This window comes from Chaetodon auriga, chromosome 16 (genome assembly GCF_051107435.1).
Source record: "Chaetodon auriga isolate fChaAug3 chromosome 16, fChaAug3.hap1, whole genome shotgun sequence".
Taxonomy (NCBI): Eukaryota; Metazoa; Chordata; class Actinopteri; order Chaetodontiformes; family Chaetodontidae; genus Chaetodon; species Chaetodon auriga.
In genome coordinates, this window is record NC_135089.1 from 23,176,591 (window position 1) to 23,184,973 (window position 8,383).

The following is an 8,383-nucleotide window of genomic DNA, read 5'->3' on the forward strand; positions in this document are numbered from 1 at the left end:
AAATGAAGTAAATGAAACTCAAAAGTGAATTACTTACCAATGAGAGCAAGGTTTGTTCCTACATTTGCGCATCAGCCTAAGATTGTCAGATGTTATTTGCTTGCTAGCTAGCTAGGTGGGGCAGGGGGAGCTCTGCTGAGGTAAAGGCGGAGGCCAGGAAAGTAAATAAAAGTAGATTAGCTTGTGTCATAAGGCCAGCATATATCGGTATAACATTATACATGAGGAAAGTCACATTAAATTGTGATATTGAACTGACTACTTTTTCCAATCGTGTTTTTAGTCAAATCAAACGACGCAGACTGACTTCGAATCACTATGGCTTAATTTTGACTTACAGTGCAGTAAAGTTGGCACGTTTGGTAACTTGCAGTAACACAAAACAATTTTCAACAACTACAGCAACTTGAATTGTTTGTTAACTGAGAACAATTAAACAGGTCTTACCTTTAAGCAAACAGTTGTCCGTGCAGTCTGTGGCAGGCTTGATGTGGTGCAAAATGTGTGAAGTGGTTATAACCAGACCTCCCAATGAGTAAAATTCACCAATTTTCTGCACTTTTGACTTTCCTGATTAATTTAGCTACATTCATACATACTTCAGTGATTCTCAGCTGATTTTATGTTTAAAAAAGCTGAGTAAAATGCAATTAATAAATGGTTCAAATTTGTTGAATTCAGCCTAGTGTGATTCCAAACTGAACAGTCTTTTTTTTATTATGTATAGCTTACCTTATTTATTTTGTAAATATTAATTAACCCCAATCCCAGTTTTTACAGTGTGGAGTAAAGTACATTTCACCTCCAGTAAGCAGTCAGCCAAGAGAGACTAGCTACAGTATAGGTTGACACCTCTGCCAAACTGAGAATATAAATCCACCTTTTAACCCAAAAAGTTAAAAAAATAAATAACTCTGAGCTCTCCTCCTCAGCAGCTGTCTGCTGGCATCTGTCCCTCTGCTCCACCCAGTCCCCACACAACACTTTGCAAAGCCCCACGATGTGCATTTCATTTTTGATCTAGAATCTGAATGTGAACGTTATGACTGAGCTTCTTCAAACAAAATCTTCAAACTAGACCTCAATAATGTGAAAACAAGGTCCAGCGTCGGCTGGAGCTGAGGATTAAAATGTTAAAAATTGAAAAAAAAAAAAAAAAATCTGGGGGTGTGGAGTTACACAGAAGTGATCTTATCAGACATCTGTCACCCACTCCTCATCACTGCTTGAGGCTAGAGGTACTCTTACATCTGAATCTCAGGCCCAACTGCCAGTGGTCAAGTTGCATTGTGGGTAATGTAGGTGCCAGGTTTTGAGTTTGAGTTGTGGATGTCAGGATAACATATCCAGATAAAGAATAAACTCCAAATCACAGGAGCGTGTGATTTGCAGTAAATGCAAACAAATAGGTATGGTATTGTATATATTCACAAATTAGCCGGAAAAAGACCTTCTTGCTGACCCATAGATGAGCACAGAATAACTGATTTCCTCACTGATTAATATAAATGGATCAAGCATTTCAGGGTCAGCAGGTGGATATGTTTTGCTTCGGCTCCTCCAATATTAACTCAAACCTTGTAAACAGTTTCAGTAGCTTGTAAATACTCTTCCCTGGACTCCCTGTGTGCTGCTCAATTATAGCCTACATAGTCTGTCAGAGTGTGACAGTTCTTTTGACAGCAATGCAGTATTTATGAGGCAGTCAATACATGGTCCCTGCCTACATGACAGCCAGCTTGTTGCAAGCCAAACAGCAGATGCTTCTCCTTGTTTTGCATATTCATCACATGAAAGATGGCTGCAAAGTAAGACAGTCTTCTCTCAAGAAGGTTCAAAAAGGTGGTGGAAAATACAATTTTCTTTTTACTTCATATTTCTGTATCAATTAAATATCAATCAATATCAAAATTCTGGACGTGAACTCCACATTTCCTCAACAAGCCATAAAAATAAGCCACTGCAGTGAAGAACACTGTATCTCAACAACTTCTAGCATGATTGCTATGGCATTTGGGTCATATTAGATGAAATACAGTGTTTATATATAGGATGATTACTAATTATAGAGGTGATTACGTGATTTTTTTATGTAGCACTACCATCAGGCTAAAATTTTTGCATGCACTCAGAATATATCTAGCCAAAAAGTAACATTTGCAGAGAATAATATCTACTATTTCTTCAAAATGTCTGAGCACATCAATGGATAAGCCTCTCTGATTTATATGACCCTACGATGCAGTGGGAATTTGGATTTCAAAGCTGTTGCATACCAGGTCCAGACCCATAATTCAATGGTAAAAATGAGTAAAGCAATTATGTGCATAAATCAGGGGTGTAGCCAGATATATTGTGATGCGTGGACCTTGCACATAATTGGGTGGCAAAAGGATCATTTAAATGAACACGTCTAACATCAGCAACCCTCAGTTCTCCTATTAGGTCATTTATAAAATATTCCTTTTCATAGAAGGTTTTATTGTATGGGAATACTTCATAGGAAATACACTGATTCTGATTCTGATTTGAGTGAGTGTGCACACACACAAGGCAGATAAATTCATCCTTCTTTCAACAGTTCTAAACAAAGTATTTCACAAAATACCGGAATGGAATAGGTCAAAACTGTGAAGGTCTTCAGTAGCCACAGATACACATGTACAATAACTTATTAAGTCAGAGCTTTGACTGTAAAATATAGAAAAATATTTATTCTGCTGTGTCAATCTCTGATTGCCTAGACAGGCTTATTTACCACAGAGACATCACTATCCATCACCTGAGAGGCCTCAGAGGCACCAGGGGCTTGGGAAGCATTTGAGACCTCTGTTTTGTCATGAATAGTCACCATAAATTTTTCATCAGTAAGTTTGACCCTGAATTTCACTGATCAAATGTAATAATTCATCCATTTTTCAAATGGTTGACACTTGCATAAAAGTGGGCAACACAGGCGCATCAGATTTTTCTGTTGTTGCAGAAAACCACTAAATTTGAACTTAGTGTGGACTCAAAAACAAAAGCAAAGCCTTGGCAGCTACTGAGTATTTGAGCATTGTGGCTTTTTAGCAAATTTTACTCAAGCAAGAGTAATAAATATCAAAATGAACTACAGTGTGTGTGTGCGTGTGTGTGTGTGTTAATGGTAATGAAGGAACAGGACACACAACGCTGTGGCTCACTGATGTGTGTTTTTCTTTTTTTCTTTTCTTTTTTTTTTTGTTCTACGTCAGAGGAACAAGATCTATCAGACTTTGGATAAACAACATGTTTCTGTGGCATCAATTCCTTGCATGTTTGACCTCACCAAGATAATAGATCTGTGTTAACAATTTCATGATTCCTTCCCCTGCAGGAGGGTCTTGATTGAGACCTTCAGCTGCTTCAAAATGATAGCAAACATAGTTCAACAACATATTCTATATTTAGTCATGACTCCAAAAAAAGTACATGTTTGTGACACTGTATCAGGCAGCTCTTGGGTTAGCAGTGCATCACAGTAAAGACAGACACAAAAGCTTATTATGTGATATATCAGAAGTCCACCAGACTCACATTCATAGTTAAACACAGTCAAATACACATTTATATGCACAGAAGAAATTAACAGATTCAGACTGAGTTGAATTCGGGGCCACCAGATGCCTATCTCTGAAATTCTTCTCCAGCATACTGAAAGCCCAGTCGGTGTACAAACAAAAGAAATGAATCTAAAGTATCTTCAATAGAGACATATAAGAGAGGTTTCATTTTTGTTAGCTGTTGAACTGTTAACTAGCATTAGCTATTTTTGGTAGTTTGCTAGCATATGGCTAATATGAGGTAAGTTAGCTAGCAGGAGATGATGGTTTTAATGGGTCAGGACTTGGCTGATATGAGCACTTGGCAGGTTTTTGGTAATTCCGTACATTGTAAAAAATGACAACGTGTGTGTGCTATGTACATATTAATGTACTGTATAAATGTATAATGTAATGTAATGCAGCAGTGCTTTAAAGTCAATTCTACATCTTACTGGAAGCCAGCGTAAGGACTTTAATTTGGGAGGTTTATGGTCAGTTTGCTTTGTTTTTCTGAGAGCTCTTGCAGCTTACAGTAATGCCAATGCAGCTGATTCACCTGTAAAGCTTTGAGACTTATTTTTCAAACATAGAGAGATCCAAAATACTTAAGCTTCATGCCTTGATAGGTATCAGAGCTGAAAATACAAAAGTATAATTAAGATTAAGGGATTAAATACTGTTTCATTGTGATACATAGTACAAGACTGGACATAAATTCAGTAAAGGATCTTGTTGGAATTAAAAGTGTTTGCATTAGAAATAGGTTCTTTCATCAAAGTTTATAATTTTATGGTGTTCTTCTACACTACTTAGGATACGTAAGTTGTTTAGGTGTGTCTCTTCGCGTCCTCTGAAATATAAATTTAAATGACTTAAATAAATAAATAAAAACTCCACCCCTGGACTTTTTTAAAATGGGATGAAATCTCAACCCCTCCAATGTTTAACCCAAAGTTAAGCCCTTGCACTGTCACCAGAGCTAATGTGCTCAGGCTTAAAGTAACATTTCCTCTTCCTTAGAGTGGCGTCGACCTGACAGTTTGAAAGGAGAGAGCAACCTGCGTCCATCCCCAACACATCACCTTCCTACTTCAGCTAAGCGAGAACGTTCAGGCTCGCAAAAGCAGTGAATGAACCAGTGGAGCACAGCAGGTTTTCCCCCCGGATTTCAAACCGCGGCTTCACTCACCTGTCTGCGTGCTACTGGACACTCCGAGGTGAAGAGACGCTGACAGCCGCATAGACCCACTCTCTCTCTCCCTCTCTCCGTTCCCTTGCCTCTCCGAGCATCAGCAGCGACGGTAAAGCTCGTCACAGTGAGTTCCACAGACAGGAAAATGTGACATGTTGACTTCAAAATAAAAGTATTGTCTCGTTTTCTGTAAGAAGAGTACAGGAAGGTTCGCTAACAATTTATTCGCGAGCGCTATACTGCAATAGATGGTATTTCCGACTGTGAGTGTATCGTGAAGGTAATCAGCATATACTTCAGGTTATCAGGCGTGACTGTAGAGCAAGGATATCAAACTCAACTTCACACAGGGCCACACTGGGAAAATGGCAGTCACATCAAGGGCCAGTCATATATTTGTTGACATGCTTTTACTTGTACTTGCTTTTACTTTACTTTACAAATGTAAAGTTGCATGTCATATACAGCCTTCTCACATACAATTTGGTCTTCGTTAGCCCTAAAGAAAACTCCACAAAAAAGTTGCTTAGACGTCATAGCCAAATAATGCATTCAGAATGGAAGTTATATATAACACAAGGCTAACAACCTATTTCACAGGCATGAATATGACAACTCAATGTGTGTGGGGGCATTTAATAAAACAAAATGCATCCTGATGTAAAAACAAAATAATGAATAATATTATTGCCCATATTTCATTACATGTCTTACATAGCCTGTTTCACAGGCCTGAATATGACAACTCAATGGTTGTGTGGGACATTTAAAAATAAATAAATAAATATAATAATAATAATAATAATAATAATAATAATAATAATAATAATAATAATAAGGTAAATATCTTTGATCTGCACATAAAACCCTGCACATAAAACTCAAAAATTCCAAAAGAACTTTGTGGTCCGGCAAAACTTACATGCAGCATATTTCACATACCTAAATATTAATCTATTTTGGCATGCTATTTCACCACATACAGTAGACTGGCCTATTTCCAGCAACCAGACACCTGACATCTTTTCTTTGATGCAAGTTCATCAGTTCTTAGCTTAAAGTACTGAACTGCAGCCACATTCAGAATGGAATGATGTTTGTCTGTGAGGCGAGATATGTGAGAAGATTTGTTGAGTTTCATCGCAGAAAAAATTAGTCACACAAATAAGTGAACATGCTTAGGACACAGGCAGCCTGGAGGCAGACCTGTGGCATCATGTTTAGGATGAATAGTTCGAGATCGACTGCCCCAACAAGGTCAAACCTGGTCTTTAGTGCTCCATTGCTCTGCTATTCTATCAGTTCTAATTGCTCTAAAACACTATCCACATCAACTTCAAATGGATTTGTAAAAAGCTAAACCTGAATATCTAAGTCTCAAATACAGCAAATCTCCTGCCAATTCTGCTGTGAGGGTCTTAGTTTTTTGGCCATCTCTCTTTTGGGAAAGCAGTAGTGAGCGCATTTTCCATGGACTGACAGGTCAGAAAGTGAGCATAATTTCCATGCTGCATTTGGGTTCCCCACAAATGCAGTTTTGTACACAAGACTAAAATTGCATTATGCATATCCATGATCAGCTGGTTGCATCCCTGCAGTCTCTTATTTAAGGAGTTGAGATGCTCACATGTACCTGTGTGTGAAATGGTAGATCTTCATATTCTGAATTGTCCCCTATCAAAAGAGCCCTGAATTGGCAATGGCTCAAGCCCTATGCTCTCTCCTAACAGGTGGAGGCTGGCACAGTGAGTTGGGTGAATTATGAGTGAAGGATTTCTGGGTTGAATGGTGAGCTGCAGTCCACAAACAGGATCCTTGTAACAGGGATGGTTTTAGGACCCAATAGCAGTACCACCAGAGCATGGTTATATCACTTGTACCAACTTTAATTTTAGACTTGGCAGAAACAGATAAGCAGCACAAGTTATAAGTCTCTTGAATGTTAGGTGGCCCAAACACTAAAGCTGTGTCCCAATTCAGGGGCTGCATCCTTCGGAGGATGGATTTGAAGGCCGATTACGTCATAACGCTGCGCGAAGGCTGTCCCAATTCGTCCAAATTCGAAGGATCCTCCAAATGCAGCTGACAAATGCATCCTCCTTTTCCCTGTATTTGGAGGATGCGTCGCTACTATCCTTCACGGCCTCCCATATCCCAAGATTCTTTGCGCACCGATTGTTTTTTTTAATAATGGCGACCTGTTGATATGAGGAGCTCAGTTAACAGTTAGCCTTATTAAAACTCTTCACTTACAAATGTTACAAGCTCGCATGTCAACTAATATCTTATTTTGGGTGAATACTCGATTGTGATTGACTACAGGGTGTCCATTAAAAAGTGTTGTAGGACAACTATAAAAAAGTTCCGGTCAAACAGCCTGATTGTTCTAAATTATTGCGCTGGCTCAAACGCTAGTTGGTAACCGTGGCAACAGAAACTCAGAACATACGTTATTTCACAGTTTATTTAACACAACGGCAAGACAGTAGACAACATGAGTGATTTTAAAGTTTCCTTTAACCACATTTAATGAGTGAATGGTGGATAATATTTCTTGCAATAAAAATGATTTAGGAAACTATCTGTGGACTTTGAGTCTTTGAAACAAAATTTGGCATCATCCTCTGGACACACACAAGCGGTAAGAAATGCACTTGCCTTCTGAAATGATACTTTGTATCACGTAACATAATGTTAAGCAATCATGTCACTTCCCTCCACTGATTAGGCCTAATATAACAGTTGCGCCGACCGAGCTGCAGGTTCTGTGGCCAGAGCCGGTTACATGGGCAACGCGTCACAACGAGCAATATTAAATAGTCCACTCAGCCGCCTCTTGTTAAAAACTTACGATTTTAACGGTAAAAAACAACATTAACGTATTAATAATTGATTTAATATTTATTTCTTTCGTAAGTGACCATGGTATAAGCAGGATAACGCCCTTCGAGGTGTCCATTATCAGAAATGAATGGACGACGCGGAGGCGTGAACCGTCCAACGCGAAGCTGTGAAGATATTCACATCAGGTGAATTTGTAAGTTGTATAATAGGCTACATTTCGCGCCTCTTACAAGCGATAGGAGCTGTATGGGCGCATCTCTGCACCCCGTACTTGTGTTTTTCCCGGGTTAGGAGGGAAGAAGTTATGACGTCGTGACGCAATCAGGAAATGCTCCGAAGGCTAGACCGTCCCATTTAGCGATAGTTGATGCGGCCGACGGAGGATCCTCCGAAGGACCCAGCCTCCGGAGACCCGTAGGCTGGGTCCTCCGAAGGATGCAGCCGCTGAATTGGGACACAGCTTAAATAGTCACAGGCAAGGTAAGATCCAGGAAGTGCAACATCAAAGAATAGCCTGGCACTGAGTGAGGGTGGGAGAGCAGCTTAAATACTAGACTGATTGGGAATGAATCTCAGGTGTGTGATCAGGTGAGTGGGCAGGTGGGTGTGGCTGGCAGGGGACCGAGAGTGGAAAAGCACTGACTGAGCATGTGTGCAGATGAAGGAAAATGGTAGCAGGTAAGAGGCTGAATATACTGTCACAATCCTTGCATATATCCCTGGCTGATCGAGGTGCTACAGAATGTAGTCCAATGTTCAGTCCTTCCGCGGCAATGCGGCC

General features: G+C 39.6%; 1 protein-coding gene across 3 annotated transcripts in view; it reads right to left on the minus strand.

The window, feature by feature from the left end:
* The window catches only part of rbfox1 (RNA binding fox-1 homolog 1), a 460,574-nt gene extending 455,683 nt beyond the window's left edge, over positions 1-4,891 (minus strand). Inside the window, exon 1 of one of the 3 annotated variants that reach the window (XM_076751986.1) lies at positions 4,756-4,891. The gene's annotated coding sequence lies outside the window, so the exon portion shown is untranslated. The remainder of the gene's footprint in view (positions 1-4,755) is intronic. The other 2 variants (XM_076751987.1, XM_076751996.1) reach the window with 2 other exon arrangements.
* Between the last annotated feature and the right edge of the window lie 3,492 nt (positions 4,892-8,383).